Source organism: Euprymna scolopes, chromosome 7, assembly GCF_053919585.1.
Source record: "Euprymna scolopes isolate OS-2025 chromosome 7, ASM5391958v1, whole genome shotgun sequence".
NCBI lineage: Eukaryota > Metazoa > Mollusca > Cephalopoda > Sepiida > Sepiolidae > Euprymna > Euprymna scolopes.
The window spans coordinates 159,183,097-159,210,762 of NC_136488.1; the positions used below are offsets into that span (position 1 = coordinate 159,183,097).

The 27,666-nt window shown below is 34.5% G+C and overlaps 1 long non-coding RNA gene and 1 pseudogene across 1 annotated transcript in view; one reads left to right on the forward strand and one right to left on the reverse strand.

The window, feature by feature from the left end:
* Positions 1-27,666, forward strand: part of LOC145280214 (uncharacterized) — a 268,962-nt gene that overhangs the window by 144,907 nt on the left and 96,389 nt on the right. The window lies entirely within an intron of this gene.
* LOC145280408 (5S ribosomal RNA) lies at positions 7,844-7,960 on the reverse strand (annotated as a pseudogene).

Here is a 27,666-nt window from a genome sequence, read left to right on the forward strand (position 1 = left end):
TATATTTTTTTTTTTATAGTATGTGAGAGGTATGATTTAAAAAAAAAAAAAAAAAAAAAAAAAAAATAGGTTCTAATTATAGACACTAGTGATAGAAACTGACCAACCAAATGGAGCCACTTTCTGCTAGCAACCAATTGGAAACTGGAATCATTCCAATAAAATTACTGGATATTTTAGAATTCCCACACATAATTTTCGTATCCATATGAGAAGGAATTTTGCCCTTCGTCTGCAAGTCTAAGACTTGTATGGATTAACTACCCACCGAAAATTCTATTCTTCGTCTGCAAACTTTTACAGTTCAAGACTTATACAGATTTCTTACCCATCGGAAACTCTTCTAAAATTAAAGACAACTCTGAATTTAAGTTTTTTCTTGTATTTGTTTTATTAAACAAAATCTAAAGTTTTTTTTTTTTTTTTTTTTTTTTTTTTTTTTTTCAAAAAACAATAAAGAGATCAATGGTAAAAAACATGCACTAAAGTAATAGAAATATGTCGGCAAGTTGAAATGAACATTTTGCATTTCAACTTGCCGACATATTTTTGTAAATGTTATTCATCAATCTATACAAAGATTTTATTCATTATAAATCATCTTTGGTGTATGATTAATATTTCCTGTTAATTTAAGTGTTATGTGACATCATGACCATGCATTGTTTGGTTTCAAACTTTCCACTGATTCCAATTTCTTGTCTTTTTTTTTTTTTTTTTTTTTCCTCAGCTTTTTCTGATTGTTCCGAATCCACTGACAATTATTTGTATTATAATGCTTTTCTTCATGTTCCATAATCTTTTCAGTTTTCTGGCAAGTTCCATCTATTTGTTTCATTTTCCTGCCTCTGTGGTCTTCACCCTGTGAACTGCTGGGACGTCGAAATCTACGATTTTGCAGGTTTTTCTCCTTGTTGATTTCTTTTATGATCCCTAGTTTCCCTTCTTGGATGAGTTTATCTGTTTGTACCTTTCTACCCCATAGGATTTTGTGCTTTTCATTTTCCAGTACTATCTCTTGTTTGTGTCCCTAGCATTTTATAGTTGCATGTTCAAAGTCGATTGCTTTTCCCATGCAGTCATGAGCGTATTTGTATTCTTTTGGGGATAATTTTCTGCATTCACATATTTGATTTACCTTTTCGTCTTTTTGTCCATAGCGACTATATTTACTGCCATAAGCATGTGCCTTTGACATAGTGCGTTCTGTTCTCATTGTTCTGTACAGTTGTCAATAGTGATTCTGTTGATGTTCGGGTGTCCTTTTTGTAGTCGTCTCCAGCTGTTTTTTTGTCTCTTCTCTGCTCAGTCTAACAGGTCGTCCATGTCTCTTGTTTCTCTTTTCTTAAGGCTTTTTTCCAGTTTCGTTGTTCACTGTATTGTTCTTTTCCCCAGTGCCATATACAGCGATGATTAGCCTTTCAGTGCGATGAATTTTTCCTTTGTCATTCACAAGGTCTTCTACAATTACCTGTCCTTTCTCTCTTTTTCTTTTTCGATAGAATCAGGAATTTGTTGAATGCAACTTTGAAGGTATCTAATCCATCTCTCCCCATGGACAAAAATGAGTCCACTTAGAGCTAGTGGGTGACAACTGGCAACCCATACTAATTTAGAATGAAATCCTGGTAGGTGAGTTATTCTTCCACTTTGGCCCTTGCTTTGGTCGGAGAGGTCCCAAATTTTTTTTTTTTTTTTTATTATTACATGGGGATCACCACTTATCAAGGCCCGGAGGCCACTCGGGGATAAGGGTTATTTTGTATACAATAATCAATGGGATAATATCATAGTACTAGTTGGTATTGGAGATTTGATAAAGTGTCTTACTTAAGGGGGCGATTAATCAGGAATTTGTTTATGTTGGACTTAAAGACGTCCAAGTTGTAGTCAGGTGGGAAACAGGCAAATGGAAGAGAATTCCACAGGTATGCACTTCTCAGAAAAAAAGCTATGTTCATGGAATCTACGTTTTGATTTAGGAACAGATTAAGAGTGGGGGAAATTACTGACAGTGGTTTTAGCTAGACAGGTGTTTATCATGAAGGATTGGCAAGGGAGGGCAGAGATTGGAGCTTGGACGAGCACTTGCCATGGAAATAACGATAAAACAAAGACATGCTCGCAACGTCTCTTCTGTGGGAGAGAGATTGCAGGGAAGAGAAGAGAGCATCCCCCACTAAGCCACAAAGTTTATTTTGTACTTTGTCAAGGCAGGATAGGCTGCTTTTAGCAGCTCCTGCCCAGATGTGGCAGCAGTAATCTATTCTTGGACGCACTTGGCTTTTATACAGATAGAGAATTGCATCAGTAGTGAGATATCTTCTGGAGCAGTAGAAGGATCCCACCATTTTCTCAACGGCCCGGGCAACAGACTTGATATACGTGTTCCATTTCAGATCAGGAGTAAAGGTCAAACCCAGGAGCTTGTCAAAACATGAAGCCTCCCCACGACGAGAGCCATCCATTTCAATTGAAGCTAGATGAAGAACAGAGCGTTGATGATGTCAAGTTAGGAGCTTGATTTTAGATGCATTAAAAGTAACCAGTCATCTTTTCCCTCACTGAACCAGAACCACGCACTCAAGATCGGAGGAGCTTTGTCATTTACGGCCGTTGCCGTAGATGGTCGTGTCATCAGCGTAGATGTCAATTAATGATTTAAGTATGTGTTTTGGGAGATCATTGATGTAGATCAGGAAGAAAATTGGGCCCAGGATGGACCCCTGGGGGACTCCAGCATTAATACTGTGGGCCTCTTTGATCAATCGTCTGCTCATGTCATGATTTAGTATCTATGAATTCATCTCCAACTGTATTATTCAATCTGTTTAAAAAAAAAAAAAATCAAAACGATGTTCCTCTTTTTATTTTTCACGCCAAATAGATATGAGAAGGCAGCGACTGAGGGTTAATCGTTTTTAGAACGAAGATTACCAATGCCAAGGAGTAAGATTTTGAAAGTTTTTTTTTTTTTTTTTTAGGAGTAACCTAATTTATAAAACTCACTTTCTGTCTCCATATTTTTAAACTCTATCTCTCCCGAAACTAAAAGTCGCAGCCTCAAATGATTGGATTTTTTATGGACGGTTCTTTTATGGGTCTTTAGCCGGTTAAAATAGTTTTTAAGGGGTCAAAAATGGGTCAAAATTGAAAAAAAAAAAAATCGTTATACATTTTGTACATTCATCTTAGTTTATTTTTAATCAGTTCATATGCGTGTCACGTTTGTACAGTAGTAACGCCACCAGCTTTTAATGTTAGGTTTGCTTTTGGGTTCGATTCTAGCTGATGGCACTATTTTTTTTACGATTGAAATCATGACTCTATAATAATAAATATGAAATCTGCACAAATTAAAATATCATATTTAAGCGTTTTTTTTTACGATCGAGCAAAGCCCCCCCCTCCCCGCTAGTGTTTTCTAAGATTAATGTTTCCGCTCACTGTGACATTTCCTTCTACAAGCAATCTATTCTGAGAAAATAATTATTGTACCTCTTGAATTATATGCGACAAAAGGGTTGAGATGCTGTAAAACAAACCACTCGTAACAAACCAATCGATTTGATGCATAACTGTTTCCTAAAACAGAAGTTGCCTACTTAATATCTTCTCGTTTATAAAAATGTGCACTAGGAAATCTACTTGCTTTCTCTTTGTTTTTTTTTTTTTTGTTTTTGTTTTTACAACTCTTAATAATCGACTTGCTTTTTTTTTTTTTTTTTTTTTTTTTTTTTAACAACTCTTAATAATAACTGCTGTGCAAAACGTTATGTGTTCGACGTGGAGAATCATATTCAGTCGCCAAGTAACGATTAAGAGAAAGTGACAATTGAAATGTTGTGAGCAATAATGGCTATTCTCCCAGAAACAAGTAAACGTTAATGATCATTTTTATCATGACGGCATCTATCCGTACCGGATTTAAAACTGCGTAGGTATTTTTAGGTTAGAGTAATTATTGGGAAAGATGTAAATCGGATATGTCAAAGGAGTTAGTTTGATAATGGATTGCTTCTTCTAAAATGGTGAAAATCTACACATTTCAGTCAACAGATATGTTTCTGAATTTTTGAGATGAGGATTAATAATTCATATCATTTGGATATTATCCTCTCTCTCCTAATATATATATATATATATATATATATATATATATATATGAGAGAGAGAGAGAGAAAATAAAAAGGAACAAACCGTATTATGTGTTCACCAACGTTTCGTCTTTATTTCGAGACTTCCTCTGGGTGAAATAAAGACGAAACGTTGGTGAACACATAATACGGGTTGTTCCTTTTTTATTTTCTCTATTTTGTCGGAATACTATTTCCATTATTTTCATCATTATAATTAAAAATTTAAGAATTGAATTTCAACAAGGGTCATTGATAATGTTAAATCAAAGAGAGCAAATATTTTTTTATTATTCTTTATTTAAACCCAATCATATCTTGCTACGATGTGCAGACCGTTTCAATCATATTTGAGTTCATCAGGAAAGAAAAATTAAAAAGCTTCCAGACCTTTCCAAATTTTGAGGAGAGAAAATATGCCATGACTGGCGTGGAGCAAAGTTAAAGTTCTTTAGCTTTGCTTCATGCCAGTCATGTAATCAAATATGATTGAAACGGCACATCGTAGTAAGATATGTATTTACATAAAGAATAAGAAAAAATATATATTAAAAAAAAATATATATATGTAAACCTGTAAGAAAGGTATACGAAATTTTAAGTAAGATATGTATTTACATAAAGAATAAGAAAAAATATATATTTAAAAAAAAAATATATATATGTAAACCTGTAAGAAAGGTATACGAAATTTTAATTATCCGATAAAGAGTACAGATAAACAAGAAAAACCTTATTCCATGGAGTTTCGAAAAATGCAATTCTTCTCATCAGAGGAAAGAGGTTTGCAAAACATGCAATAAATTTTGCAGGTTAATGCATTAAAAGAAAACTACAAATATGAAATTAATCATACTTGCATCCAAAAAGTTATTTAACAGTTAGTGACAGTTTATAGGGATTCAATGAGATTAAGAAAGCAGGAAATGGGGGGGGGGAAAGAATATGCTTAAAATCCAATGAGAAAAACGGAAAATCCAGAACAGGATCAATCCAAAATGAGTCCATTGGTAATCCACAAGAAAACAGAATTATAAATATCCAGGGTAAATTACAGCTTCCAGAAAAATAAACTCATCAGATCATGGAGAAGCGAAGTTCCAATTATTACTGACTGAATAGTTTTCCAACGAATGATATAAAAAATTATGGAATTTTTTTTTTTTATATATTTTAAGGGTTAAGAAACTTCCAAGTGTATATATATATATATATATATATGTATCTTTTATTTATTTATTTATTTTTTTATTACATTTTCACCCCAAACACTGTTACTTTGGTGTAGGGGACTACTGTCAGGGACATGAGGTACTGGGATACTATGTAGGGAGTTGGGCAGCAAGATATCGGTTCAGCAGGGACCCGGAAGGGAATTCTAAAGTCTAGCGATTTTGGGGAAGCTACTGGAGTAGAAAGCTACTGAGTAGAAACTACTAGAGTAGAAAGCTCTCTTACATCTAGGGATCTCTGTGTAGGGGTGGGATTTTGCTGCTTGTCGGGTTTGTCGAGAGTATTTACGTTGTGGGGGCACAAGTGCTTGCAGTTTGTCAGAGCATTCACCATTAAAATACTTGTAGAACAGGCAGAGATGCAACATTTCGTCGATGGGACAGAGGCTGAAGCTTGGATGACAGTAGATTGGAGACTTTCTTTTGGACCTTGTCTAGGAGCGAGAGACTAGTAGCAGATGCACCAGATCAAATATGACAACAATACTCCATACATGGGTGAATGGTGGCCTTATAGAGGTACAGGATAGTTTCGGGCGTTAGTAGCTTTCTAGCACGGTAAAGAGAGCCTACCTTCCTCGCAGCAGTACTGGTAGTGTTCTCAATGTAATTTTTCCAACTCGTGTTTCCTGTGAACATTAGGCTGAGTAGTTTAAAAGAAGTTCTTTCAGTTGATGAATCTTTGGCCATTGCTATTGGTGGTAGAGAAGGTTTTTGTAATTATTGAAGGAAACAAGTTTAGTCTTGGCAGCATTGAATGTGACCATCTATTTTTGTCCCCATTCCACTACAGATTGGAGGTTATCCTCTAGTGTTCTGCCATTTCCCTAGGTATGTATTCATTTATTTTCCTGTCATGCCTGTTGTAGAGCGTGGTGTCATCAGCATAGATACCCATCTCAGAGGCAATTTTGTCGGGGAGGTCATTTATGAATATTAGGAATAATAAAGGTCCAAGGATAAACCCTTGAGGCACTCCCGCATTTATATCATATTGTTTAAATGCATGACCAACGAGGAGAACCTGAATTTTTCACTTATCTAAGAAGGATTTAATTATGTTAAGTATTCGTCCAGTGATACTGTATGATCTGATTTTCCTGAGTAGAACTTCATGCCATACCCTGTCAAAAGCCTTAGATATATCTAGAGCTACCACTCTACCCTCCCATGGTTTGTTCAGTGAATGGTATATATGCTCAGAGATTACAGTTGGGATATTTGCTGTGGAATGGGCTTGCCTAAATCCATATTGTTTCGGTCAGAAGTTTAGCATCTGTAAGGTGATGGACTAGAGCTTGATTAATTATGGATTCAAATATTTTGTTGAGAAGTGGGAGGAGGCTAATGGAGCGATAATTTAATGGGTCAGTTCTTTCACCAGAATTCTTAAAAACTGGTACCACAGAAGCAGCTTTCCAGCAGTTTGGAAAGCAAAATTCATTAAGGCATATATATATATATATATATATATATTAGCAGGCTGCCTGTCGTTGACTGGTCATAAAATATGCTTAAATTTATCTGAATTCGTGCAGATTTTGTACTTGTTCTGAAGCTAATTCTCTATCAATTATTATAGTCTGCCTAATCTATAGTAGTAATTTCAAAATAAAAATGACTGTTTGCTATCAGATTCGAAACTGAAACATATAGCTCTCTGGCTTTATCTGCTAGTGTATGACGTAAATCAATATGTATACAAAACTGCAAAAAAAAAAAAAACGAATAAAAAAAAAATAAATAAAACGTTAAATCTGGAACTTTTGATTAGTGCATATACAGAAAAAAAGGTATAATCGACTTACGCCATGCCAAGGTCAATGTTTTATTTTTTTTTCAATTTTGATCCCATAACAGCTATTTTGCTGACTAATGAACAAATTGAAAGTGTTCTATAAGTCCAAATATCCTATATATATATCAAATTTCATCCCTGTAGCGTTTAAATATTCAGAGAGGAGTTTGGTAGATTTTTCACATACACAGGTGCTTATATATATTTCCGTGTGCTAGAACGTTTTCATATTAAATTTTATGCAGAATGTAGAAACTATGCATAAATAAAATTCAGCATAATAATGAAATGAAACCAATCATCTAATAAGAAACCATAAAAAATAATCAAATAAATATGTGAATTAGTTAACCTTCACGTAGTCTCTCGCATATTTATGACTGAGTATATTAAAAAGTTTGTTTTAATAATTTTTAAATAGAAAAAGTACGCTTTTAATATCAATGTCAAAGTGAGAAATACTTAACTTATATATATATATATATATATATATATATGAAGGCTTCCTTCAGTCTTGACAGACTATGGATACCCACTGTAAGGGTGCCTGCACGTGAAATTTGTGTGGCAAGACTTGCGCAACCTCTAACCACGCCTCTCCTGAGTCAACATTGTTGCATACCAGTGGCAAGTTGAGGTACAAGACGACTGGAAACAATGCCGAGATAAGTGGAGAGCACATACAGCGCCTAGAATTCCCAAATGGTCACCCATCTGGTATTAGCCAGGCTCAACGTTGCTTAACTTCGGTGATCTCACGAGAACCGGTGTGTCAGCGTGATTATGCCGTATATATATATATATATATAAGTTATGTGTGTGTGTGCGCGTTACAAAAGATCAGAAAAGCAGTGGTACCGTTGGTTTCAAATCCAACACAAAGGGGACCAATCTCTGGTCGTCTGTGTTGGATTCTCTTCAGAAAGAGGGCCTACTGGATTTAAAGCTGATGGCAAAAATGTTTTTTCTGATCTTCTGCAACACATTTTAAGTAAATATGCTCTTATATTGATTTCTCTTTATAAGCGATCATTTTGCTGGGTTCTCTCCCACAACCCTTGCACACACGCGCGCACGCACACACACACACACACATATATATACAAGCAGGGAAACCTGATGTTGCCCAGGATTGAATGAGGATCAACGAATGTTTCAACCTCCTATACTTTTATTGTCACTGAATTCTGTGAAGTCGCTCATTTTTCAAGCAAATCAATTGATTGCCTGCTGTAGTTGGAAACCCACAGAAGTGCACCGGGAGGAAGCTCCATGTGTCTCCCCTCAATGACTTGGTCCACAATACATTGTTGTTTAAATTGCACTGTAGAGATCCTACTGTTGATTTTATAAGATTATTTTTATATAATAACCTTTATTAAACCTTAATATGCAGAAGTCAAATATCATGGTTTAGTTGTGCTGTTAACAGAAACCTTCATTTCAAACACGCCTCTGCCATATCAAAGAACGTACTGTTGATTTTATACACCAAGTCGTTTTGCTTGTGTGGTAATAATAGCTTGAATTGAAGTTTCAAATAGAAAAGTCAAGTATCATGAATCAGTTGTGCTCTTTTCGTATATGCCCCTCTCATATCAAAAAATTTCCTGTTCATTTTATATGCTGAGACTTTATACTTGTGCGGTGACAAAACTTGTTAAATGCACCTCTGATGTTAGGCTGTATAAGGTGTTGACAATGGTCAAAATCGGACCATTCATTTTTTCATTAGATTTTTTTCAATGATCAATTTTCAATACTTATTGGAGGCATTCCAATACAAAACCTATATAAGAACAGTTCCAGACACAAAGTACATTTATGTGAAGTGTTAAAAAAAAAAAAATCAGCCTGGCCGTTTCAGAGTCCATAGGGAACGAACATACACACAGTCCTTTTTATATAATAGATACGAGCTGTCTTAAATAACTTTCCAGATTTTTTTCACATTGACACTTTTATTGATAGTACACACATGAAACTCTTGTTCATTTTGAAGTAATCTCCTCCGGCTGCAATGCACTTGTACTGTTCCAACAACTTCTGGAAGGCCCCATGGAAGTCCTCTTGTGTGAGCATGTTAATGACCCTCGTTACAGCCTCTTTAATCTTTTCAACTATCTCATAACTACAACCTCTAAGGTGTTCCTTGAGCTTAGGGAATAAGCAAAAGTCACAGGCAGTAAGGATGATAGGAAGGGTGTGAAACTGTCTTGATGCACATCTTGGTCATAACGTCTTTTTTTCTTATCTTCTCTGAGCATCCTTAGGATAAACTTTGCGCAATGTTCTGCATCTTCAGTTCCTCAGAAATAATTGTGTGTACAGTTCCCACACTGACATCAAACTGTTCACTTATTGTCTCTATAGACACATGACGGTCCTTGTCCATGAAATTTTTTATTTGGTCAATCAACTCTGGTTTTCTGACTTCCTTACTCCTTCCACACCAGATCATCCCACAGACTCCCGGTTTTTCTTGAATCTCTCATGCCACTCAAAAACTGATACTCGATTCATGCAAGATGGTCTAGAAGCAGTCCGAAGTATTCCATACATTTCTGTGGCAGTTTTCTCAGTTTAAAACAATTTTCTTGCATATCGTTCTTCTAAAGTGTCCTTATGTCCAGCTTGCATTTTTTAAATTCACCAGCTGTGACAATCAGGCTTTTAGTAGGGTGTCTTCCAATTCCTGCTGTAGCTGTTCATTTGAACATGGAATCATAAAAATTGGTCAGTCATCTCATAAGATGTATAGCAATAACACATTGGATTTTCAAGAGTCTATGACAATTTTAAATGGCTGTATAAAAAAATGTCTGCAAACTTATTGAAGACGTTTTTGATCCAATGTTTTTGCAATTATGTCTTTTTTTGCAAACCAATCTTTCTTGTTTAAAAGCTCAACGTATGTTAAATATAACAGAGCATATATAAAAGACTAACAGTATAGTTACATTCCAAGATCCAAATTCTCATTTTTCATTCAAAATCGCTCTCCCAGCATGTTAAAATTTCGATACATTTTTTTTTACAGATCCGTTTCATTATGCAGAAACAAAGGTTCTTATGTCAGTAACGGATTCTAATTTTTCTGAGGAGTGCATGCATGAAAAGAGCCGATATTGACATAACCAATTGTTTCTACATAACGAAATAGATCTGTAAAAAATCTACCGAAATGTCACCATACTGAAGCAGTTGTTTTGCGTGAAAAATAAATATTTGGATCTTGGAATGTAATTATAGTTATTCTTATATATAGTCTTGTCTTCAGCAGAACTACTGTTGCTTTTTAGTTTACTTAGTTATATGGTCATTCTGTCTGCTCACAATATTTTACAAGTTCAAATTAGAGCATGTATATGTTTGTGTGTGTGTGGTCACTTCTGAACTTCTATACTCAACAACTTTTTGATCTAAAAACTTGAAATTTTGCATATAGGGTATTCAGACATGTGTAAAACTTTTTAATTGGTTTTCATGCGGAAAAAGGGGCTGTTTAGGGGTCAAAATTGAAAAACTGGTACTTGGGGGGGGGAATCATCGAATTTTTATTTGTTTGTCAGCTGTTTCACGAGGTTTGAAAACATTTTTTTTACCCCTGCATTAGTCACTTGGGTGTTCCAAATATGGTTAGTCTCATGAGGTGTTTATACACCCCAATACAAAAATGTTTATAGTGTTAATTTGTAAAATATAGTTATTTTGTTGATTCAGAATATATTTACAGTTGAACAGTTTGAATCACTTGCATCTTGTTGATATTAATAAAAAATAATACAATAAAATAAATTATAAAACTAAGGAAAAATTAAGATATTACATTAGCTAAGCTCATAGTAGCAGGACTTAAAGATCATTAAATTGTAAATAAAATAATAATCCCATCAAAATTTATAAAGAAAATATCAAAACATTAATTCCACATGAAATATTACAGAGTAGCCTAATGATACATAATATGCACTTATATCTACAAATTTTCATTCCCACTGGAAAAATACATGAATACATAAACCATAAAATCATACCTACGTTAGTCAGCTGGGATGATTGTACACTCCAGAAGGACAAAGCGACGTCTATCTCCAAGGAAAGCTGAGATACAACTGCGCCATACTATGTGTACTAGACCCTTGCTGAGTCGGGAGAGTACTGGGAAGGAGGAAGGAAAAGAAATAAGTTGCCAACTAGGAATGATGAGCACTTGAGCAAAATTGGAGCAACAAGACATCCCGTAGGGTTAAAGATTGTGGCAAACTGATCTAATGATTATCGTACTTGACTCACACTCTTTAGATTTTGGTTTCAATCACAGTTCGAGTATTTTTATTATTATTTTTTTTTTTTACTTAAAAAAACTAAACTATTAAAAAAAAAAAAAACAATCGCATTTGGTTTCGGTTTCTTCCATCTTTTTTTTTTTTTTTTTTTTTTTTACTTAAGGAATTTAATGTTACGTTGGGTATATCTTCTAGGATATATATAAAATAAAAAATATATGTTTGTACTCGTATTCATTACATCAGTTTATGTACACAGTTTCTTGCTTAAAATTATGATGGTGTTTATACACTTGTAGAATATAACATCTGGTTAATTGCAGTTGTTAGAACATCACAGCATTTAAGTGAAGATAAGATTATTGCTGAATAAGTTGTCATTTCAAGGATGCTGTTATTGCTTAATTATGTATTGCTTAATTATGTATTGCTTAATTATGTATTGTTTAATTATAACATAAATATATTGGGTAATTATATATTTACACTCTTCTGACACATTACCACTGCAATTAAAATTAATTTCCAAGCTAATAAATCATAATTTCAATATAATTATTCGTTTAAAAGGTTACAGTTTAAATTATATTACCCTGCGCATGGCTTTAAAATGAGAATACAAAATTATTTCTCTTTCTCTCTTGCGACCCCCTTCTCGTTCTCTCTCTCTCTCTTGCTACCCTCCCTCTCTCTCTCTCTTGCTACCCTCCCTCTCTCTCTCTCTCTTGCTACCCTCCCTCTCTCTCTCTTGCTACCCTCCCTCTCTCTCTCTCTTGCTACCCTCCCTCTCTCTCTCGCTACCCTCCCTCTCTCTCTCTCGCTACCCTCCCTCTCTCTCTCTTGCTACCCTCCCTCTCTCTCTCTCTCTTGCTACCCTCCCTCTCTCTCTCTCTCTTGCTACCCTCTCTCTCTCTACCTCTCTCTGCCCCCTTCTCTCTCTCTTTCTCTTGCTACCCCCTTCTCTCCCTCTCTCTTGCTACCCTCTTCTCTCTCTCTTGCTACTCCTTCTCTCCCTCTCTCTCTCTTGCTACCTCCTTCTCTCCCTCTCTCTCTCTTGCTACCCCTTCTCTCCCTCTCTCTCTTGCTACCCCCCTCTCTCTCTTGCTACCCCCTTCTCTCCCTCTCTCTTGCTACCCCCTCTCTCTCTTGCTACCCCCTACTCTCTCTTGCTACCCCCTTCTCTTTCTCTCACTCCTTTTTTTTTTTCGCTCTCCATCTTGCTATCTCCCTCCTTTCTCTCTCTCTCTCCATCTTACTATCTTCCTCCTTCCCATCTTTGTGCTTGTTTTTTCTCACTAGCTTATAGCTCTTGGTTCTACTCGTACATGTTATCGCTCGTTCAACACGAATTGAGAATTTAAAATAAGATGTCTCTGCATAATGCAATGTTCCAACCACTGCTATTGACTATTTATGATTTAGCTTACTGTATAATTATGTCAATTGAAGTTGCCATAAGGGTTGAATACCAAGATGTAGAGCTAAAGATGACTTTGCAACTAAGTTTGAATCATTCGATCAGTCGTAATTATCATTTCCTACACTGCAGCTTGCGTAAGCATGAAACACTAGTGTTTGTAGGCAAAAATAAGATATAAAAAAGAAATTATGTGTATTTATATATATATATATATATATGATGAGAATTCAGTTAAATAAGACTTTATTATATCAGATCAGTAAAAGGAAAAAAAGTTTAAGCCATGACATTTCGAAGCCAAATGCTTCTCATCAGAAGAGAAAAGCCAGGAATGTACATGTACAAAAAAAAAAAAAAAAAAAAAAAACTAGCTAAAAGATAATTACTAAGAAATTATATATAAAAAGGTTATACGAATATAGAAGTAGGAAAAATGTTGAAGAATTAGAAATGTGAATAAATATAGGGGAGTAGTGAAAAATAAAAGGAGAGAAAGGTAAATAAATTAATAAATAGTGAAAGAGATGAATAGAAAACACAAGATAGTTCAAATAATTCACCTTAATTTTTATAAATGCAGTGTTGACATCCTGAACACATCTTTAGGGGAGGGTAATTGTTTTAGCTTCCTAATATAGCAAAGAACAAGGCACAAAAGAAACACAAACTTCCTTTTAAACAAAAACAATGAAGAGTATTTTATTCGTAGCAGGAACTGGCAGGTCAGGCTGCTAAAAGGGAAGAAGGAAAAGAAAGTTCTTTTAAGGTCGTCGCCGGTGTGTCGACCCCAGCTGGTTAGCAGTTGTCTCAAATCGAGACCGTCAATGCTACAGCGAGATGTTCGGTGGACAGGAGACGAAAGAGGTTAGATGTTATAAGCTGACGTTCCTTCAAGACTTTTAGGGAGCAGATGAAACAATGCGCCCTGTTAACTGATTGGTCAGCCTGTGGCCAGAGAACTCAGAGGGGGGGGGCATTAATTCACAAGAGAAAATAGTTCTCTGTGACTACTACACATCAATATTTTACTAAAAGTATCTATATGAATTTCTGATAAAGGGGGAAGAATTGCTGTTTCCTAAAGCAGAATCTATTCCATATAACACTTGGTGTTGAAGTTTTTGACCTTGAAGTAGTGTTTTCCTTTTTTGAACCTTACACAGTGAAACACTTTACTTGACTGTCATGATCTCACACGAATTCGTCAACACTACTACAAGGCTACAAGTTTAAAAGAACTCTTTGATAAAGAAAATCCTAAAACCATTCTAAATTTCTTAAAACAAGCAAATCTTTACCATAAAATATAAAAACCATCAAATAACAAACTACACCAAAACATTCGCTGAATATACCCAGCGAAAATCGATTCTGAAAATATCAAAAATTTAAATCTTGTATACAGCATTAAATGACCCAAAGAAGGTTGATATGCTGGTTAAACAAACAAACAAACAAACAAACAAACATTTCTATTTGTTCTTTTTCTTCTCAAAAGCTGAAATTAATGCTGAAACTCTGTGTTTTGATTTTGATTCTAGCTGATGGCATCCAAAGTCATGTATACAAATTTTTAATTAACTACAATATAATATATAATAGTCGATAGTAAATTGACTCTAAAATAATAAATACAAAATCCAGTGACTTCATGTCTTGTCTGGGTCGATTTTCATAGAAAAATGAGTCTCACCCAAGATAATCTTGGCAGAGATAAAATAAAAATTTTTTTGTTAAAATGGTTGAAATACATACTGGCAAGAAAGACCTGTTAATGTTTGTCCAATGAAAACTGTTTTTTTATTATTTATCGTAATCATTCTCTTTTTGTCTTACAAATTCGATATAATAGGCTTTGGCAACGGGTTATCTTTTTTTCTTTTTTGTTCAATGAAGAATGTAGCTTTGATATATTGATTAGCCTGTCGCTATCAGAAGTAAACTGTCAAGTTTGGCTCCAATCAGTGATGAAAAGGAGGAAGGGACTGGGAGTGAAATGGCATGGCTTAAATTTTCAATGGTAAATGTTGCCTTTTTATCCAGAATGATAAATTTGACTTTGCAAACAAAATTTGCTAAGTGGCAATCATTCCTCAATATAGTCATTATCAAAGATTATATCCCGTGTGTGTGATCTACTCCTTTCTTTGAAATATTATCGAGATGTTTTTGAAAATTTATTTATTTGCGGACTATTATCCTCATCTTTTATAGTTGTTTTCACGACGTTTCGACCAACTATTCTTCTGGTCTTCGTCAGGTTGTTAACTGCGAGAGGATAGGAATGTTGAATTTTCAACTGTATCTTCAATAATTACTGCCTTCCATAGTTGTTGTCGTCTTACCACGTTTTGGCCAACTAATCCTCTGGCCGGCTTTGAGTAGGATTGAAACTGCTATCTTCAGACAATGCTCGCCTGGGACTGTAGAGATTCAACGTCTCTATCCACTGCGCCACAGGCCCTGATCAAGGTTGGATTTTTTGGTCTAATAAATCCAAGATTGTTCTTTTTTGTTTTGTTTTTTTAATCTGATCTTCCATTGTAAAGTCCGTACCGAATGGCATATATTATTTAATTATTGGAATTTTTTTAGATTAGTAATTTGTATATTTTATTTATTTATTTGCAAACTATTATCCTCATCTTCATAGTTGTTTTCACAGCGTTTCGGCCAACTATTCCTTTGGCCTTTGTCAGGTTGTTAACCGCAAAGGGATAGGAATGCTGAATCTTCAACAATTACTGCCTTCCATAGTTGTTGTTACGATGAGGATAACAGTCCACAAATAAATAAATAAATAAACAAATAAATAAATAAACAAATAAATAAATAAATACACAAATTACTCGCCTCAAAAGAATTCCAACAATTAAATATTAAATTGTTGTTTTCCATTTTGTTTGTTTTACACACAATGTTTCGGTTGATGTAAGCTCCGACCTTCTTTTAGGTGCATCTTCTTGGATTTAGGGAGCTAATTGTTGAATTTTGTAATCCTTGTGTCTGGCTCTGGAACTTGGAATTTTGAAAACTAAAGTTTTGTCTAATCCATTGCATGTTTCTCTCGTTCCGTCAGCCATGGCAGCGCAGAAGTGTTAATCTTATGTTACTCTTAATCATTACGCCTTTTTTCTTTTTCTTTTTTACTTGGGAGTCACCTTTTATCAAGGCCCAAAAGCCACTCGAGGATAAAGATTAATGAATGTAAGGTGGTAGTGTAGTAATCGTTAATGGTGTAAATTGGGTAGAATTTGATTATTTATGGGGATAGCTCAACAAGAACTTGTTTATATTGAATTTGAAGGCTATCATGTTGTATTCAACCAGGAAGCAGGCCAGCAAAATACTATTCCGCTGGTTGGCAGTTCTGGGAAAGAATCTTTTATTCATGGAATCTGCGCTTAGATTTAGACACTCATTATTTGTCCACACACGCAAATGTACAACTATACGTTAGTCTGTTCATATTTACTATTTCTTATCGATCTGACGAAGGCTGAAACTAAAGTTTTTGGGTTTTGATTTTGATTCTAGCTGATGGCATCCAAAGTCATGTATATAAATTTTTGATTAACTACAATATAATATATAATAATCGATAGAAAATTGACTCTAAAATAATGAATACCAAATTTGCATGAATTAAGATAGGAAGTGTCTTCAATAAGTTTCCGGACTTTTTTTCATATGGCCACTTTTATTGATAGTACATGGAACTCTATTCCTCTTTGAAGTAATCTCCTCCAGCTGCAATGCACTTGTACTGTTCCAACACTTTCTGGAATGGAATTGTTGTATGAGCATTTTTATTGATCGTACACATATGGAACTCTAGTCCTCTTTGAAGTAATCTCCAGCTGCAATTCACTTGTTGTACCGTTCTAACAACTTCTGGAAGGCCCCATGGAAGTCCTCTTGTGTGAGCATGTTAATGACCCTCGTCACAGCCTCTTTGCTCTCGGCAGCCTCTAAAGTTTTTCTTGATCTTGGAATAAGCAAAAGTCACAGGGAGCAAGATCAAGACGTGATGAACTGTCTTGATGCGCATCTTAGTCAAATAGTCTGGGACAAGAGTAGAGTTGTAGACTGCACCCTTGGGTCAAACTTCACGCAAATCTTCTGCATCTTCAGTTCCTTGCAAATAATTGTGTGTACAATTCCCACACTGACATCAAACTGTGCACTTATTGTTTTTATAGACACATGACAGTCCTTATCCATGAAATTCTTTATTTGGCCAATCAACTCTGGTGTTTTGACTTCCTTACTCCTCCCACACATCTCATCATCCCTCACAGACTTCCTGTTTTCCTTGAATTTCTTATACCACTCAAAAACTGATGCTTGGTTCATACAAAATGGTTCAAAAGCAGTCTGAAGCATTCCATACGTTTCCGTGTTTTTTTTTTTTTTTCCCCCTGAATTTAAAAATGAATTTTCTTGCATATCGTTCTTCTAAACTGTCCTTACTTCCAGATTGCATTTTTGAAATTCACCAGCTGTGACTATCGGGCTTTATTATGGTGTCTTCCGATTCTTGCTGTAGCTGTTCATGTGAACCTGAAATCCTAAAAATTGGTCAGTCATCTCGTAAGATGTATAGCTGAATATTCAAGCGTCTATGGCAATTTTAAATGCATGTACAAAAAAAAAAAAAAAAAAAAAAAAAAAGTCTGGAAACTTATTGAAGGCACCTCATAACATATTTAAGCATATTTTATGACCAGGCAACGTCGGACGGCCAGCTAGTATTTTATACATTTTGTTATTTCTAAACACATCCTTTTAAATATGTGGTTATTTCGTGCAAATTATTCTCCGAAAAACTTATTTTATTTTAGGTATAGTAAAGACATTTTCCTGGTGAAATACCGAGCATTCTATTTCATGTTACAAGAAATATAGTCGTAAATAGTTTGTAAATTACGGATTACAGTGAATTATTGCTATGTTTTTATGTAATTAAAGACGTGCCGATAAAGTAATGGCCGCTATTCAAATAGTTTGTTTAGCCATTTAAGTCTTGTTGAACAATTCTTCAATAAAATAATCGACCCTGCCAGGTCACATTAGACATGGCTAACTTTCTATCTTTATGTCTTGCTGAGATTAAAATGTATGCAGGTAGAATAAAATAACTTGTTGTATTTGGCTGATGTCGTCTGGGTGGAGACGTAATTGCTGGGTGAAGGGCGCCTATCGCCGTTATCATCATATTCGGTTTAACGTACGTTTAACATGCTGGCATGTGTTGGACAGCTTTAAGAAATCGACTCCCAAACTAAACAATCTCTGACCAGGTCTTTATTTATCCCTCTTTTTCTCAAGTACATTTTTATCACACTAGTATAAAATAATCATCTAATATATAAAAGGCTATATGTCTGTCTCCATCTTTTCAAACTCTATCTCCTCCGAAACTAAAAGTTGCAAAGCAGTGCTAGGGGCTTCAAATGATTGGACTTTTTATGGATCATTCTTTTATAGGTTTTTAGCTGGTTAAAATAGTTTTTAAGGGGTCAAAACCGAGTCGATATTGAAAAAATCATACATTTTGTACATTCATCTTAGTTTATTTTTAATTTTTTATCAGTTCATATGCGTGTCAAATTGGTACAGTGGTAACGTCACCAGCTTTGAATGCTACAGTTTTGCTTTCGGTTTCGATTCTAGCTGATGGCACCCAAATCCTTTTTTTTTTTTTAAATCACGACTCTATAATAATATATACGAAATCTGGACAAAATAAAATATATTTAAGCCCCCCCCCCCACACACACACACAATATTTGTATAAAACTTAGGTGATATGACAATTTTACTTCCAGTTTTGGTTTTCTTCATATTTTAGTTACCAGTTTGATTTCTATTTATTTATTTTTTTTTTATTTATTTATTTTCTTTTGTTGTCGTCTAAGGGAGCCATTAATTTTCTTCTGGGTTGATAATTACTTATTCTACATTTAGTTGAATTAGGTCACTTTTACAATAGGTTGACCAATTTGTGGTTGTCATTCCTTTATTTTGAACGAATGTAGTCACTTCTACTTTCGACTCTTCGGACAACAAATATCGAAAAATTGGCCAAAAACATTAATTCCTTTGCCTGCAACTAGGCACTTTTCTACAGGGAGGGGTCGCTTTTTTTGCAGATATTTTCATATCATCCTCTCTTTTCGGTTGTCTAGCCTTATTAAGCCTTAATTTAAACCTATGACATTTCTGGTTTGGCAATGGGCGCAACAGCTAAGGCATCACTTTTTTTTTCTCTCTCAACACACACGCCTAAAAATACCCGGGCAGCCCTGGGGACCCAGGCTAGTCTATAAATCTCACCTGTCTGTTTAAATGAATGTATGTATGTTTGACAGAGGCAACAGATATTCATGAGATTAGCATCCTTTTGAAGCTCGACCCTTCGGCCGACAAATATCGAAAAATTGGCTTAAAACATTAATTCCTTCATCCTTAACTGGGTAGTTTTCTATAGGGAGGGTCGGTTTTTTCGCTGACATTTTTTTGCAAATCATTCAAAGCTTGCGTAAACGACGTCGCATAGAAGGCATTATTTTGACCACCTGTGACGTCACCTCTTTTTTTCCTCTGGCGGATTACGGGTTCGATCCTGCTTACTATATTTTTTTTTTTTTTTTTTTTTGCTTAACCAACATCCTTACACCCACCTCCACTTTCTTTTCCGCCTTCACGTCACGCGTTTGAGCCTGCCTGCCTACTATAACTTTTTTTTTGCTCAACACACACCTCCAAACACCTGGGCACCCAGGTTAGTCAATAAAAAAAATAATTCAATATTTATTAACGTTGAGCGTAAAGCAATTATCTTGTCGGATTATTTTCATACGTACAGCATGGTCACTAAATGCAGGAAATTTTTTAAACGATAATTTTATTTTTTATAAGCAATAACTTTTCTACAGTTTAGAAAAGATTATTGTAAAAAACTAAAAAGCATAATGTCGATGTTTATTACATTTTCAGAGTAAAATAATAATTTGTTCCTGAATGTTTGAGATGAGGATTGATAACTTGTACTGTTTAGATCTCTGTGCAAATAACGCTCAAGATGAGAACAATGTTTCGGTCAATGTAACCTTCAAACCGTGACGTCATTTCGCTAACAGCTGTGTATTTGCATATCGCCACCATACGTGTTGTTACAGATACACCTGAAGTTTGAAGGTTACATTGACCGAAAAGGACTATAAAAAGGAGAGAGTATGTTTGAGAGGATGAGCACATTCGAGGGGGGTCAAAAAGAAGGAGCGTGATCATGCTTTATTTGGGAAAGTACCCAGAAATAAATTTTCGTGTAAAAAAAAAAAAAAAAAAAAAAAAAAAAAAAAAAAAAAGTTATTTGTCCTATGTTCCTTGCGACATACTCTGTTACAACGTGTTGGGTCCCAGGTGTCTACATGTTAATGAGTGTATAAACGTGCGTAACGTTACATATCTTGTTGAACTCTGGAAGCAAGGATCTTTTTTGCTGAACTCTAAATCTACAATGAAGAGTTCTATCTAGCCATGAACGCGAGCATGCTGCCTCTTCTAAGATTTCTGTTGGAAATTCTGTGCAGATTGAGATTTCGTTAGAAAGATTCCAGGGTTTGGCAAGATACGCCTGAAAAAGGTTGGAGGTTGCATCAGCCGAAACGCTGTGCGAATAAAGTTCAAGAGGAGAACATTAGTCCCAATAATATGAAAGGAATAATCTATTATTATATTAAATTTTGTATAGATATTATTTTAAGTCACCATATTTTTTTTTTCGTGTTCACTCCAAACAAGGCGTATCATCACTTGGACACATTGCGATTAAGTGGTGATGTGCCTTCTTTGTGAAGACACCCACTTATTTTGGACCATGTTTAAAGATGAGCGAGATGTCAGTTTATATTACATTTAAACTTCTGCATGTCAGTACAGTAAGGGAAGCAGGTAACAGGAAGGGAATTCCAAAGTCTAGCAGTCTGAGGGAAAGAGACTATTCAGGTAGGTTTTCCAGTATTTAAAGTAAAGGGGTGTGATTTTGTAAAGGGGCGTGATTATCGGAGGTATGTACGTCGAGGGGGCACAAGTGAAAAGAGTTGTCAGAACACATTTCATTCAAATACTTGCAAAATAGTGAATGCTTCTTTGATACGAGTAATCATTAATAGGGCTAGGACAACAGCATATTCTTTTCATTGTTTCGACTCTTGAATGTGTATCCGTTGATATCTTGTATGCTTTTATATAGTGATGTGGTTCTCAGTTGATTAACTGCATCGGTATATACTAGAGAGTCCAAACAAGAATATTCTGTTGTCATAGCCCTAGTCCTCATACAACTATTAACCAATGCCATGCAAGGTCTTTTAGTGAGTCAGGGTTACGATGCTTTGGAGGGGGCATGGTTTTGATTGAGCATAACATAAATCCCGTGATCGGTATCAAATATTTTTTCAAAGGATCAATTAATATTGAACTATGCGTACGATGAGGTATTCCAAGGGAAACTTGAATGCCTACTAGACATTATCCTCGAGTGTCTAAAGTCTCTCTTTATAGGGATTTGCCAGCACAACCTGGTATAAGGATATTTTTCCTTAGAAGTAAACCCTGGCCAAATATTCAAAACAACATAGAATTCGCAGCACAAATAAGATCTTCTTTTTATGGTCAACCTTCGCCATCTTTTAAGAGGAATAGTGCACTTTCTCCAAGTGATGTTAGCTAAAGTAACAGCATGAAACTGGATCCTCCACTAGACTAGATGAATTCTTGTTCTGAAATCCAGTAAAACAAATAGACAACAAGAAAGATATACTATAACATATTTAAATGGTCGACTGGAGAGAGACAAAAATTATGTTCCCGACTGGTGTTTGAGTGGTAAGGCAGAATTTAACTAGAATACTTGAATATCTATGTATCTTTTATATATATATATATATATATATATAAAGCTGAATGTCTGTGTGTGTCTGGTCAGGAATAGGCTCCTATATGGTTGACTATTTTAAAAAACTGATTACATATAATGATAGATGTATCGAGACACAGGAATGGGTATGTTTGATCTGGCAGAACGGTGGTTCATTAAAATTGTGGGGTCTGCGTTCGCGCCTGGTCCACAAAGTATGGAAATAAAAAATTTTAAAATTAAAAAAAAAAACGTTTACAAGTATTTTTGATACAGATGTACATAATACTTTAATAAGTATGTTTTAACTTAAATAAGGATGGTATAATAAAATTGTGGAGTCTGCATTCGCGCCTGGCCTCCATAGAATGGAAATAGGCACAAACTTTAATAAAGACTTTTCATATCTATCTGCGTAAGTATACTTTGATAATTATGTTTCAGTTTGAAAAAATATGGTATAATAAAATTATGGGGTGTTCGTTCGCACCATAGAATGGAAATATGTCACAAAGTTTAACAAGGTTTTTTAATATAGATCCACAGAATATTGTAATAAGTGTTTCAGTGTGAACAGGTATAGTATAATAAATTATGGGGTTTATCTATTTATTTATTTTATTTTTACTTTCATCATATTTTGCTTTGGTTTTGATCCTTCTTTTTCATAACCTATATATATACTTTAATAAATCAGAGTCCATTTTCTGTAGGCTGTTTTTGAACCCAGTCAACGACAGGTACTTTTTCTAGTGTGTGTGTATGTATGTATATATATATATATATATATATATATATATATATATATAATCAAATGTTAGCTCCAAGAAAGGCATCATTTGATTTCTAAAAACTTTGACTGTAATAAAATGAAACAAATATTATTTACGTCTTTTAGACCGTCTTGTCTTAGTTCATTTTGCCATTTTTACAATATTTTAACTTTTTGTTTCTAATAATTACAGAGTTGTCTTTATTTCGGATCTTTACTGAGCCACAACACTCATCTCCTCTTCATAGCCAGTGCTGTGGTGCCGTGTGGGTCCCGAAAAAAGACAACTCTGTAATTAGTGGAAACATTACATATTGAACAGAAAAGCAAATACATTAAATGAAAACTGTGGGTATCCGTTAGTCCAACTGCCAAGAGTACAAAACATATTCATCTAGTCTTTATAATAAACTAGCCTGGGTGCTCAGCGTTGCCTGGGTGTTTGGAGGTGTGTTGCAAAAAAAAAAAAAAAAAAAAGTGGTAGTAGGCAGGCAGGCTTGAACTTGTACCACAAAAGAAGAAAAGAATGTGAAAAAAAAATGTGACGTCTTTGCTGCTGTGTCCATCACAAAACCGAAAGTGACTTAGGTTTAAATTAAGGTTAGACAATCAAAAAGAGATGACTCTTGAGTATCGGCGAAAAAAGCGACCCCTCCCTGTAGAAAAATGCCCAGTTGAGAGTAAAAGAATGAATGTTTTTAGCCAATTTTTCGATATTTGTTGTCCGAAGGGTCGAGCTTCAAAATGATTACGATCTCATGAAAATCTGTTGCCTCTGTCGAAAGTTTTAGGCAAGCATACATATATACATACATTTAAACAGACAGGGGAGATTTATATTATAGATGGAGTTCATTATTATCCGTAGGGTGGACAACAATGTTTATAATCATAATTCAAAAATAATTTTGACATCTTTAACCTTTACCGCCAGAATTTTTTTTTTATGCAATAACTAAATTTTTTAATCATGAAACTCACACGTGACGGAAGTTAACATGCAACTGATGCACAGACATAAACAAACCCCTCATCCACTTGTTTAACCATGCATAGATCTGTACTTTGAAGACCAGTTGCGCTGACAAGCCATGAGAAAATATTTCCTATACAGGTGTTTTTTGAAAGGTGACTTGAAAGTACATTTTCGCGGTAAAGGGTTAAACTACTGATTAGAAAGTCGTTTTTGGCTTTAATTAAAATTCAAAGACAAGTCAAGTATTTTGGTTCTTTTGTGCTAAATCAAATGAAAACTGTAATTTTGCCATGCACCATTCTCTTTCGAATGAACCATTTCTTAGAATACCATTATCAGTTTTATCTTATTCTTTTAATTATGCCAGTGTTTGGTACTCTTTTATAAAAAGAAATCAAGCATGTTTAGATGTAGTGATGTCTATCGAAAGGTTCATATTTCAAGTTGGCACTTGTGTTGACAAGTAAAGATTAGAATTTTGACAAAATAATCAATTTTTCATCTTTTGGATTGTGAATTTATCAGCTCTAGAAATTTGACACATTAATTAAAATAATTTTTTTTTTTTAATAATTTCTTTTTCGTTTTTATATATTCTTACACGTTTTCTCAGCCGTTTATGAAAACATAGATAATAAAATAAGCATTTTGTTTTTTCTAGAATTGTATGTATGTTAGTATTGATGCTTATTTTCAATTTTTCAAGAATAAATTCTGTGAACCAATTTAGTTTGGAGATTGGAAAATCTTCTTTGTTAATATACAAGGTGTACCAAAATTAAAAATAACTAGAATTTTTTTTTTTTTTGTATAAAAGAAATAAATAGAACTAAAACCTTAAAAAAAAAACAAAAAAAAAAACAGTATAAATATCAGCAATAAAAAAAAAATTATCAAAGACAAAAGGGCATCTAAAAATTATTTTTTATGCTAATTCATTTTTTTAAAATAGATGGTTAAGTGGGAAACACTCTGTATTGCACTTAACACTTTATTGCTTTATGCCTTACTAATAAGGTGACCCGACGTTGCCCGGGATTGAATGATGATCAACAAATGTTTCACACGCTCATATTTTTGTCATCGAAATCGATGAAATCACCTATTTTTCAATCAAATCAGTCGATTGCCTTCTCCAATCCGGGAGCCATCGCAATGCACCAGGAGGAAGCTTCATATGCTTCTCACAGTGACTAACTTCACAATACATTGTAGCCTGCATTGCACTGTAGAGAACCTACTATTGATTTTATAAAATTATTTTCATATATATCATATAACTTGCATTAAAGTTTAAAATGTAAGTTAAGTATTATGCTTCAATTGTACTATAAACAGAAACATTCATTTTGAATGCGCTTCTGTCATATCAAAGAACTTACTGTTGATTTTACATGCCTGGCCTTTCGACTTGTTTGGTAATAAAACTTTCCAAGTGCACTTGTGATGTTAGGCTGTGTAAGGTGTTTACTTTGGTCAAAATTGCCTGTTCTTTCTTTCATCGGATTATTTCGATTATCGATACTTATCAAAGATATTCCGATATTCCGATACAAAACTTAAGAACACTGCCAGGCACATAAAGTACCTTTGTGTGAAATTTCATAAAAATCGACCCAGCTGTTTACGAGCTCATAGGGAACGAACTTGCAGATAGTTTGTTTTATATAATAGTAGCGATAGATATTTGTACTTTTTTTTTTTTTTTTAAGGTTTTATTTTTATTTATCTCGATTATAAAAAAAATGGTTTTTATAAGAAATATGCACCCAGAAAGTATCAATTCTTATGAAGTCGGTTTCAAATAAAAAGATTTGAATGCCAAAACCAAAACATTTAGTGCTTCAGCTGCATTCCCTACCATTTGAGCTATCGACAGATAAGATTTAAAATTAAACCACTTGAATGAATTTGCGCATGCACAAAAGTAAAAGAAATATGTTGAGTTTAAATGTACATGTTGCATTTTAATTTGCTGACATATTTCTGTACACATTATTCATCCATCCAAACAAAGATTTTATTTATTATAAACCATCCTTGGTATATGATTACTATTTCCTGTTAATTTCAGTGCTATGTGACCAGTTGTTTAAGAGTTTATCGGTTGCATACTTTCACATACACACATACATACACCTACTGGTTTATTTATATAGAATATTAAGGACGTTCCAAAAGTAATGCCTCCTATTTTCTTTATACCATCTGAAAATATCAGAGGCGATTGCAAATTGCATTGTTATGATGACTGAACTTATGCATTCATCACCTGAAAGTGTCATCTCTGTTGCAGATACTGACAGTGTGAAACTCTACAAAAGCAATCCTTGTTGGGGACATGTATCAGAAGTATACGTTATTGAATTCCTCCATGCAGAAAAAATTGAATTAATCAACATTCACCGGTGCCTGTTGAATGTTTATGGAACCAATGCAGTTGATGTAAGTGGTTAGGAGATGGGTTTGTTGATTTCAGAGTGGCGACAGAGATGTGAGTGACAAAACACACTCCGAACTTTTACAATAGAGCCATGTGTCTAGTGTATTTACATATACATTGTTTTTACCCTGATGTTCTGCGGTTGCCAGATCAGGCTGTCTGAAGATATTGGCGTCCTGACCTTAAATGCACTAAACATTGATGTTGTTTTTTTTTCCTTTCTCTTTCGCAAAACTGAATCGTGTTTTGCAAAGTAAAAAAAACCCAACTACACACCATGAGTACATATTCGAAGATATAAAGAACTTGAAGCATAGAATCTTTTACCAAAATCTTTAAACCAGAAAAAGGTTGGTATGCAGCAAAGCAAAGCACCATGAATAAGTATTTGAAGATATGAAGAGCATAAAAATTGTTCCCCAAATTATTAGATTTAGCATTAAATAAGATGAAAAGGTTTTTATTTTTTTTATACTAATCGCTCTAGACAAGGCATGAAGCCACTTTATGTAAGGAGCTAAGAAAATACTACTTCAGGGTCAAAAACATGCCAAGCCAATGATAAGCGTTAAATGCCCCCCCCCCCCCAAATAGCAATTCTTCCCTCTTTGTCAGAAATCTTTCTCCTGGAATGTGAGGACTAAAGGACAAAATAAAAGAAGCTTGGGTTACACGGCTGCAGAAAAGTAAACCCAAGATTCACTTTCTACTCCCGTTGATATGCCGTAAAACAAAACAACCAGACTATATACTGGTACATATTTTATTTACATGCACATAACATTGGTCCGTATCACACGTGTATGTTAAATGTGATTTCAGCAAAGCATTTCAACATCTTTATTTTCCGCATGCTACATCTATTTTAACTAGAGTATCTTCTATATTGGATGCAAATCATGTCTGCTCGTTGCTAGTAATATTTATCTCCAGATTGAAACTATGATGCACATCTGTGCATGGAAGAAAGAGACAAAAAAAAAAAAACCCAACAAAACAAACTTAGGAGTTAATTTTTACGAGAATAGTAATAAAAGCGATAAAAGATGTTACCGGTAAGCTAAGTTAAAAGCACAAGAAAGATATTTCAACATGGACGATGTTAAACAGAAAATTGAATTTGACAGATGAAAGAGAGTTCAAATCGTTGTGTCCAACATGGCAGCAGACCATTTCCAGATGTGTGTAGACTTTTTTTTTTTTTGTCTGTTTTCAGAACTGTTTCTGCTTGATTTCATTCAATTTCATACCATTCTAGAGTTTGGAACAATTTGGATAAAAATAGACGTTTACAAATGGAAGTATGTCATGACTCGTTTTGGAATACATTCGTTATAAGCCAATAGCATCTGTCATTGTATCGGACATGTTTTTTAAATGTCTTCAGATGTAGTAACTTTGTTTGGGCGTCTTTGATTAAAATAAATTAAAAAAAAGAAAAAATACGAAAGTGTGCATACTTATTTAAAAAATAACTGCGCAGCGGCTCATCGAATTCTGAAGAAATTTGACATGGAGGTCCAGATGCATCTTGGAATGCTACTGTTGCTTATTGTCATTATCTATACTTTAATGCCCATTTACGTACTGGCATAGGTTGGACAGCTTTCAGAGATTTAGTGTCATTATCACTTGATCTTTCCATCATCAACGCTCTGATCCCCATCTGGCATC